Raw genomic sequence first — 11,137 nt, forward strand, 5'->3', positions numbered from 1 at the left:
CTTTTACTCTGAGTAGAATTTAGGCAAAGTAAAGATACTTTTACTCAATTACAATTTTTTTAGTACTCTTTCCACCTCTGGTATTTAATGTAGAAATGAAGCGAAACAGTTGATGCAGTGGGAGGCAGATGGGTCACAAACGGAGAGCTCGAGTCCTGTCGGTTTCCCACCGTTTCTCATTAACGCCTCTCTCCCACACACAAACACAGGGACCGTACAGGGAGAGTCCGGAGCGCTGCGGAGGGAATCGGGCTGGGTAGCTTCTATAATTAGAGGAGCCTTCAGGAGCCGCACTGCTGAGCTGTTGAATGTTTAATGCCTTGCCTGCGGGCCCTTCGGTGGCTGAGAGCAAACCTCTGAGCTTCCTCAACCCCCCATTTCTTTCACCGACTGAAGCATGAGTCAATTCCCAGCTTTGTGCTGTAACCTGAAGCCCATCATGTGAGGGGAACCTGAACCTGGACCCGCACTGGATGAGGTAATGCTCCATCAGAGCAGGAAGGGGAAATGTCTCAGACAGACGGAGGACAAAGGAGGCTCAGCTTCATATCCTTTAGACTTGTAGCATGTTCAGGCTCACCTTCCAGCAGAAACAGCTCAGAAAATACTTTATCCTTATACATATAACCCTTAAATATATACACATATACACATAAAGTGCCCATAGTGTAAATAAAGGTTTTGTTTAAATATTCCCTGAGAAATAATCAGATTTTAGGCATCTGTTATCTAACATTCTGGATTTCCAATTGGGCAAATCATTCAGTAAAATATAAGTTTACCAAATACTGCTTCATTTTGTATCAGTCTGAACACTTTCCAATCACTCTAAATTTGTCTAAAATGCAAATCCTTCAAGATACACTTTTGTTCTTTAACATAAAATCCATGCTGATATCATTGCTTTATAATATTGGTAATCAACCATTTTCATTTGCCTTTTCCTTCTATGTTCCAGCTTTTTTTCTTGTCATTACACCGTCANTTTTCGTCGGCCAATCAGCTAACCAGTATTTTCGCCCCTTCCCAAAATTACTTCAACGGAAAGTTTCCAGATGGATATGCGGAGCAAATCCATCTGGCGGAGTCAGGTTACTGCAAAATGACCTCCAGCAGGCCACAAATGTGCATGTCTCTGCATAAGCGATAGATTATATGCTCTTAGGTTATATGCTCTTCATTTTGGGTGGATATCATTTTGCAATGATGACAAATGTGGGAAAAAAATTACTAAATACAGAGATAAAAATCAAATTTGGCTGATTTCCCCAGAAATTCATGTCAATTATTGGGGGTGAGAATTGGCATGGGAGTTGCGATACGATACGTGTCACAATACTTGGGTCACAACATGATATTAGCACGATATTGCAATATCACTATATATTGCAATATTTTTCCCAGCTATCACATTAAATCTATAGATAAAAATAAATTGTTGTAAATGTTCATCTAAAGATATTGATCGTTTAGTTATTTTAGTATCCATGATGTTTGGGGTTTGAGTCAGTCCATGTCTTCCACTGTGAGTGTCTCACCTTAAGATATGATGCTGCGCCGCACAGCGCCATCTGCCAGAGTGGCGGTGCAGAGGTAGCCCATTTTCCTCATTGTTTTGTTTTTTTATTGATACTAGGAACTGGAAGATTGATATTTTATCGTGTAGTCAAAAGTTCACGAGACAAAAAAACCGTTTTATTTATTTATATAATTAAATAATGAAGTGGGATAAATAATTGTGATTTTTGGGGAGTGGCGGCCTAGAGGTTAAGGCATAGAGCTTGGAATCCTGAGGTTCTGAGTTCGACTCCCACAGACTGACACTCTGGGTCCCTGAGCAAGACCCTTAACCCCACGCTGCTCCCAGGGCGCCGCACAATGGCAGCCCACTGCTCCCCAAAGGGATGGTATAAATGCAGAGGTAAATTTCTCCAATGTGAGATCAATAAAGTTCAATTATTATTATTATCATGTAATTAATAAAAATGGACAATCATAAGAAACGACTTATGATTAAAGGTTAAAGCCTGAGTAAAAAGGAAAAAAGACACAGATCTGAGTATTTAACAGGGGTGGAAAGTAATGAATTACATTTACTCAAGTTACTGTAATTGAGTACTTTTTATGAGTAGTTTTTGAAATATGTAATTTTTACCTTTACTCGAGTAAATTTNTTTAGGAACAGTGAGCCCATGTAACAGCAAATGCCATAATGCTTTGCTAGGACAGCGCTCTGCGCAAAGCATTCTGGGATATATCTGCCTCTTCTGAGGCCTTTCTTTTCTTCTCAAACATTTTTTTCTTACGACTGAGAAAGGTGAGCTTCAATGACTGTCTGAAACCGTAGCTCACCACAGATATACGCCTGAAAGTGCGCATGCGCAGAAAAAGTTAGCTAACAGGACGAGCATGTAGGACAGCCTTACGTAACCATATCACCAGAATGATTGACAATTAGGAGGACCACTTATTGAGAAAATCCACCCGGAAATAAAAGATCGTCCTCTAGAACTTTTATCAGCATGTTTGTGCAAAAGAGGACGGTTGAAAAAGAGAAGAATTTGAGTTCTGAGAAAATATCTAATTTTGCCATGGAGGAACTTTGTGCCACATTAAAAAAAAGAGAATACGTTTGTTATCTCTATTGGATCTCCTGTTCTTATCCACTTTGCCCAGATGATAGATTTGTTAGTTTTCAGGCAGGTAATAAAGGATACCGGTGAAGAGGAAAAAACGCTGTGAAATGTTTACTCATAATCTCATTCTTTAGGTCAAAAAGCCAAACACATCAAGAGGCATGAAGACGGTCTTCATCCACTGAATCCCAGCTGATGCTTCATTGCAGCTGCTGCTCCCAAAGCAAACACCACAGCGATGATAACAAGCCATTACAACCCCTCATCAGGTGTTATCAGATGCTATCTAGAAAACCCACAAAGCGCAGGAAACAGTTCTTGTTTCTCAGCTGCAGTGTTTGTGAAACTTTTCCTCCAGGTTATATGATTCTGGAGAAACGTCACCAACTCAAACATGGCAGTGGTGTCACACGTATTCTGCAGTTTAAAAACACTGAAGTATCAACTTGACCTCTTTACTCAAGTATAAGTGAAAAAGTATGTGCTCAAAAAACTACTTAAAGTATAAAAACAGCCGAATGCCACTATATGAACTGAAAGCTCAATTTTTCGACTATTTAGAAAAATTCTCTGAGATAGGGCCAAGGATGAGGGAGGTTTCGTTGGTCTCCGTCTCCCGATACGCTCTCGCCTGTGTCCGACCTTTCAGACATTTCAACATCTTTTCCTGAATCCCACATTGTAGCATGGCATAGACAATTCACGTTAGCAGTTTGAAAAACACCTGCTTGCTTCTGAGGATTTTCTTTGGCGTCAGCACAAATTTAACAAATAGCTAACCAATGAGTGTTTGCGTATTTTAAATATGTATATATATATATACAAAGATGTACAAAACTATGTAGACATAAGGTAGGCAGTAAGGTAGACAAACTACAAGGACATTTACCAATTTATGTAGACATAGGCCTAATAGAAATGCACCATGCTAAATATTAATACACCAAGATACTCAGAGAATTTATCAAGCTTTCTTCACATAAGGCACATTAAGAGGCTTCCAACTATGTAGACAAGTAAAGTTTTAACTTTGGAAATTTAACAGAGGCCACATTTCAACACCTGGAGGGCAGAAATGAGATGGTTTAAGGCAAAATACTGCAGAAATACAAATGCAAAAAGGAACATTCTAAAATGAGTATTCTATTCAACTCAGCTTAGTCATATAAGGCTGATTTGCAATACATTACCGTATATCAAGGCAATTAAAGTTAACAACTTTCAGTTTATCTTTCTAATCAAAAGTTTAGTTACTTTTTAAAGAGTCAAAAACCAGTGTCTTGACTTGATATTCAAAAGGCACTAAAATAACATAAAACTCATCAGAATGGATGTTTTTTCTGGTCATCCTGTTGGTGAGACAATTAAAACATGAGAAAGGAAGCAACTTTATGAGGAATTCAGCCATTTTTAAAACACATTTTTTTCCAAGAAAGGACAACAGGAAAGTAGAGTGGACTGTGGTGACCTTGATTTGTGAATGACATCATAAACTAATTTTATCTGAGAAAGGTTGCACATTTTTTAAATGACCTGCCCTCTCTGCTGTGGTCGGAAACTTTAGGTTTGTGTTGTCTCATATATTTATTTATGTGATGTATCCAGTGAAAAATGTTTTTACTCAGTCTGATTCACCTGCAAGGCCACAAAATGTGAGAAGTGTTTTGCATACAAGGATTATTTATCCCATAACAAGCCAAATTATTTCTCGAGAATTGTTATTGTTTAACCAAAGTGTGTGTTATTTGTTTTGACTCTGACACAACCTTCACAGTTTTTTTTTCTTGTTAGAAGTAAGGGAGGCAAACTCTGTCTAGATCAGAGCAGGGCTGATTACTGTGCTGTAACAGCCTTATGATGAACGTTTTCTGTCTTTGCAAAGATGTAAAATAAAGTGGTGACTGAGTGAAATCCATCGATCTCCGTTTATTTAACTGGGATGGACAGTTATATACTTTTTTTCCCCCCCACTAAATCACTTTTTCAAAAAAATGCCCATTTCTACGGAAGAGGATTAGGGCCACTGAAAAAAAAAGTTTACTGATTTTTAAATTTTATTGAATTCTGACTTTTTTCTCAGAATTCTGACTTTTTTAATTGTAGAATTCTGATAAAAAGTAAGAATTCTCAGATTAAAGTCAGAATTCTGAGAAAAAAGTCAGAATTCTGAGATTAAAGTCAGAATTCTGAGATTAAAGTCAGAATTCTGNTTTCTTCAAATTTTCAGTCGAAGTCTGCTCTCTTCTCAATGTAACAGACTGCAGCTTTAAAGGGAGTTTTTCCTCTCCACTGTCGCTACAAGCATGCTTAGTGTGAGGGATTGCCTTTGAGTCAATAAGTCGATGCAATCAACTGGTTTTCCTTAGATAGAAAACTGAATCAATTGGACTGTAGGATCTGGTTGAACTGTAAAGTGCCTTGAGATGACATTTGTTATGAATTGGCACAATATAAATAAACTGAATTTAACTGAATTAACAATATACCATTTTATTGTTTTTTTTTTGTTTGTTTGTTTGTTTGTTTTTCTGATCACTGAAAAGGACCATATGGTGATTTGAAATGGTGGATGTGTTTAACTGGATACAGATATAGAATCTGAGAGGATTGCTGTCAGACATCCAGCTGCTCTGCTGCTGAATCCTCCCTGAATCTAACGGCCCACATGAACACATTCCTCCTCTGCTCTGTTTATCTTTCAGGCGATTTTTACTAACATCCACATTTCCACCCAGTTTATCTGCGCAGTTCTAACACTGAGATACGATTTAAATGCTTGTCATGTCTGCAGCAGCACTTACCCCTCCAGCGGCGGATGTGTTCCTCCGCAGAGGCTGAGGAGCGGCTCCTCCTCCGCTCCTTTATCCACCAGCAGCGGGTCTGAGCTCTCCTCGGAGGACGGGGCCTCTGCTGCGGGGTTTGCTGGCGGTTTGAGGCGGTCTCCGGGCTTCCTGAGCTCCGGCAGAGCAGCGCTAATCTGGGGCTATAATCTCTGCGCTCACTGCCGCCCCGCGAGGAGGAAAACCCTGCCGATGACGTCACCCCGTCAGCTGTACGGAAACCCCACCCTGTGACGTCTTCAATATCCAAACAAATATGGACATATTTAAAAACTCGAAAAGCCTTTGTCCTTTTCAATATTATTTAGAGTTCTGTTTCCCCTTAGCGTTAATTTTTTAATTTAATTAATGTAAGATCTTAGTTTTTTTTTTTTTTTTTCCTTATTGTTTCTTGTTTTGCACAAAACGAGTTCATTTACTTGACTGGTAAACAATGTCTGTAAATAATGGTTGTTGTGAATTCCTATAGTGCAATGTGGTTGCTCTGTATTGTTCTTTGCAGAAACAAATAAAGTTGTTTGAAAAAAAAACAACAAAAAAAATGCAAATTTTTTGATATTTTGGAGATACTGTTCTATAGCTTGTGATATGTTTTGTAATAAGCAACTTTTAAATAAAGTTTTGTATTGAAAAAAGTAATAAATACATTTGAAACATTTAGAAAAAATATGGACATATGTAGGCTATATGAAAGTAACTTATGTTAATAATAACAGCAATACCGGTAATTATTATTATCATTTTAATTATTAAATTAATGCTGCAAAAAAAAACTAACAGAAATTCAAAGAGCAAAAGACAGAAATGCTAGAAATATATTTCTGCAATTAATTTATGCTTAAAAATGTAGGTTTTAGCTTCATATAAAAAATATTTTTTTTCTGAAGGAACATTTATTAGTGTTTAAGTATTTTCAAGCTGAACATATACGTCATCAGTAGCGGTTTCTGGCTATATGGGCAGACGCCCAGGGCGGCTTTGCCTTAGGGCGGCATTGGCATGAGATCCCTCCACTGAGTGCACACCCTCATGCACGTGTAAACAATTTAAAATATCAGCCTTGTTTGATTTCTTATTTTTATTTTTAAACCTCTGACATTTGTTTAATATATTATTTTAGGTAAAATTACGTTCCATGTCCAGAAGCTGCGCATATGGACCGGGCCGTCGAGGCAGTCTGCCTCAGCCACCAGGAGCGGAGCTAGATGGGGGGCCAGGGGTGGCCATGGCCACCCTTAGCTATTCGTTGGCAACCCCTGTGGCCACTCTACCATTTTCTTCCCTCTGATACAGATGGTGGCAGCACTAATACTCTCAAGTGGACTGTTCAAAACATTTACATTTTTCATATATTAACAGTTACTTGACAACAAAAAAACACTGTGGTTTATTATGCACATCAATATACTAACATTAAAGATAATTAGTAAATTAATCAGGCTCTTTTCACAACTAGATTTTGTGTATATATATATATATACATATAGATATATGTACATATATATGTATATATATAAATATAAAACAATTTTTTTTGCAGAATGATTATTAATAAAAGTAGGTAAGCAATGACAATGTAAAAGATGTTCACCCCAGAACTTACACCTGAAAGAAATGTATGCACTATACCTTTTATCTAAGAAGCATGGATGTTTAAATGTATGTGTAGTTAATCTTTATTTAGAAAATATGGATGTCGTGCTCGTTAATTTTCCTGTTGGAACAGTATAGATTGGCTTTGAGGTTCATGCGCCTAATCTCTTTCGGCCACCCCTCAGTCTACAATGGTTATTGCCTGGCCACCCTTATAAAAAAAGTCTGGCTACGCCTCTGTCAGCCACCACCCAGTCCTCTCAGGAGCCCAGTCTGATCTAAAGGGGCCAGCTGAGGTGGCTCGGGCATCTGTTCTGGACGCCTCCTGGTCGCAACCCTCAGGAGGTGTTCCAAGCATGTCCCATTGGGAGGAGGCCTGGTGGAAGGCCCAGTACATGCTGGAGGGACTATATCTCTGAGCTGGCCTAGTGTCGCCTCAGGGTCCCCCCAGAGCAGCTGGAGGAGGTGTCTGTGGATCGGGAAGTCTGGGCATTTCTGCTTAGACTGCTGCCTCCACGACCCGGCCCGGATAAGCAGAAGAAAATGGATGGATGGATGGATGGATGGATGGATGGATTGATTGATACAATTAAACTTGTTTAATAAGTTCTGAAAAGTCTACAGAGATTTTATTTTCTTCTTGAACACAATTGTATAAATTGAATATTATTATACAGTAAGATTATATCATACTTTAGGAGGACTGGAAAGATATTTCCCAAAGATACCCGGAAATCTCTACTGACTTCAATTCAGCTGAAGGACACTCTATGGAGACGATTTAGTCAAATCATTTAGTCAGATTGGTTAAGAGATTTCTATCTATGGGACCCCAGCTGACTGCATCCATTCATTGACTTTGCAGGATTTGCTCCTCCTGGATCAACACTTTGCACTTGCATTGTTCCATTGACAATGCAACAGTTCCTCACACAGAGCATGCATTCAGCGGCAGTGGAGAGGAAAAACTAGCTTTTAACAGGAAGAAATCTGCAGCAGAACCATAAGCAGGCTCAATGTGAGAGGCCTTTTTTTTTAGGCTGACTTGTTGTTCAATAAAACAGAAGCAGACACACAAAAGGAATATAAAGTAACTTATCAAAAAATGTTAAAAAGGTAACTGTAAACTAGCTCGACAGACGCCTCTGTATAGGAAGCGAACACTTAAGCAGATGAGCTCTGTGCCACTTTTCATGTAAAAGGGATTAAAGAGAGCACCTCTAGTTAGTCACAGTAAAAGCTAAGCCCATAGTTACGTATGTCTAAGAGAGAAACAGGACTTAAGTCTGAAAATCAGTCCCAAGTCTATCATTCCAAAAAAATTAAAAAACAATCCACTGGACTTTGTTTCCAAGTTTTGAACACGTTTCTCTTCCCATCCAGGAAACTTTTTCAATTCAAAATGTCAGAAATAGCGTTGAATGGAGGTTGTTTTGGGTTCTTTGTTAGCCCGCAATACCTGATACTGATCTATGCCTCTCAATGCTAACTCTCAATGCTAACACTCAATGCTAACTAATTCTGAGATTTTGAATTGAAAAAGCTTCCTGGATGGGAAGAGAAACATCTTGAAAACTTGGTAATAAAGGCCAGTGGATTTGTTTTTTTTTTACTTTTTTGGAATGACTATGACCTAAATTACTGAGAATCTACACCAGCATAAAGTCCCAACTCTATCATTTATATGGGAGCTGTTAATGGCAGAAGCTCTGCTGACTCCCTACAGGATGGTGTCACAGTCAAAAAGAACCAAACCAGATAAAACTAGTTTGAGGAGAAAAAGTAGTAGAGAACATAAAGTAAAAAAATGCAGAAGGGGATTATAGACATTAAATGAAGCAGAATGATGAACAAGTGGTCACCATGTCCTCCAGCAGTCTAAGCCTATAGCAGCATAACCGCAGAGATCGGTCAGGATAAACTGTAAACGATTGACAAAGGAACCTTTCTAAACCTATTCATCAAAGTATACACGGTGTCTGCCTCACGGGCTAAAACTGGTAGTTGGTTCCACAGTAGAGGAGCATTTATGAATTGTACCAATATGTTTTCAGCTACCAAAATTAAAAGTTGGATCAGCTTTGTAGGGTATCGATACCATCCCATGCCATGATACAACCCCCCCATCAGAGCCTGGCTGCGAGCACTTAGTGCTGGAAAGAGGTGATTTATTCCAGAAAATACCTAGAAAACTGATCTGTTCCTTTAATTTGGTTTCTATCACATTAAAAGCTAGTGACTTATTTCGAATAACAGTTTCCCTGCTGCTGCTCTGTAGTTTCTAACCGTTTTAGCTGATTAACAACTTCCTTAAAACAGCGCTTGTAAATGAAATTGGGAATTAAATCTCAGTGCAGCTATTTTCTTCCCTGTGTGAAGCAGGAAATGTATTCTGTATAATTTTCCAGGGAAGTCATTAGGGCTAACTAATGGAGTGAGCTTCAGTTTGAAGGTGCATTTTAAAAGTCATCTTTCCTTACTAACAAATAGGAACCAACATTTGCAACACTGAATTTTAAAAACAAATATTTAGTTCAAAGTATAAGTTTTTAACCTGCACAATAGTCGATTTACTCTGCAGGACATCAGAACAATATATTTATCTCTTACATAACATAAAAAAGACAAAAAAATATTTAAACATACAAGATTATGCTTTAAATCTGTATGAAAAAGTCTTCATCTCATTTATTGACTTATTTCAAAAGTTAAACATATTAAAGAAGTCATAATCAAAACGTTTCCTTTTTTGACTTTAGCTGCTTTTCCTGTTTTTCAGTGGATTTGTTTGTTCTGTTTTTAAACCAATGCTATTTACCTAAAACACAACATGAGGTGAACATGTAACTTGCAAGGAAACCAGAAAACCTTAATAAAAAAAATACATACAGATTTTGCTTTTCTCTCATTCTTTGGCACCACATCTGATGTTATGTTGATACCACGTACTATCCCACCCCCAACCAGGATTTAGAAGTTAGAAATTAGAATTTAAAAATTTTGCAACAGGAAATAACTCATTTGGACACCAAACTGTGATGCTGAACAGATAAAAATTTGTTCTGATAACTTTAACACAAGGCAGGGCTCAGTGTGTCCAAAAAACAACAAAAACCTAATTTCCAGATTTTATTATCTTCTATTAATATCTATATAGAATCCTTAGAATTCAGTTCAAATGCTAAAGCCATTAAAATCATAACTGCCCTTAAAGATTTGCAACCCTTGAGCACAGATTTGATTTTGACATCGTAAAATTGCTCTGTTTTATAAAGCCCTTTGATGTTGTATCTGTTTGTAATTAATAATGTTCTATATTATTCTTATTTTTCTTGTATGTTCCAAAAGTGTGTCCAAAAACATGGCCGCAAATCAAACTTCCTATATTACTATATGGAGTCAATTTTGCTCCATTATTGCTGCAAGTAAAGGAATGCATTTTGTAAGTGAAGAATGAAAAAGAATCCAATGCAGAAATTAAAAACCACTAGATAACAAAAAAAAAACAAAAAACATTTGAATAACTTTAATCTTTGCTGTTTTCTTGAGACTCTTTTTCATATTTAAATTTTTTTATTTCTTTTTCAGATTTGGTTCTACAAATTAATTCTCTTCATTACTTAACCTTGAGCTTCCTGATGAGGATCAAGATTTAGTTTTTTTATGGCTAGAAATGAATCTAATAACAAAAACATGCATATAAAGCCAAGGGAGCTGTCTATGTGTTGGAATCTGCATCATTGCTGCACTGTAAGGGGGAACAGGGGTAGGATACAGACTGGCAATACCAGTAATAATTTGACAGAAAAAAAAAAAAAAAATATTCACAGCACTATAATTAGTGTCAACAGTATTAATCCTGCTATAAGTTCTGAATCAATCAAAAAAGTTTACAATTTTACTTCTTTACATTTTTCTGTTGTAGAAGAACGAAGATAGACTTTATGATTAATGAAAATCAAAGTATTTAGCTGAAGGAGGTGATTAAACCTTTGGGATATTCAGAAAAACCTTTAACCCTTTAAAACCCGATCCAAGAATAAAACAAAACAGAAAATAACTTTTTTT

At 37.3% G+C, this 11,137-nt stretch overlaps 1 protein-coding gene across 1 annotated transcript in view; it reads right to left on the bottom strand.

Annotated features, from left to right (window-relative positions):
* rnf19b (ring finger protein 19B) overlaps window positions 1-5,647 on the bottom strand; it is a 70,855-nt gene extending 65,208 nt beyond the window's left edge. Inside the window, exon 1 of the mRNA XM_015383410.1 lies at window positions 5,438-5,647. The gene's annotated coding sequence lies outside the window, so the exon portion shown is untranslated. The remainder of the gene's footprint in view (window positions 1-5,437) is intronic.
* Between the last annotated feature and the right edge of the window lie 5,490 nt (window positions 5,648-11,137).

This window comes from Cyprinodon variegatus, unplaced genomic scaffold (genome assembly GCF_000732505.1).
Source record: "Cyprinodon variegatus isolate N-32 unplaced genomic scaffold, C_variegatus-1.0 Scaffold284, whole genome shotgun sequence".
Taxonomy (NCBI): domain Eukaryota; kingdom Metazoa; phylum Chordata; class Actinopteri; order Cyprinodontiformes; family Cyprinodontidae; genus Cyprinodon; species Cyprinodon variegatus.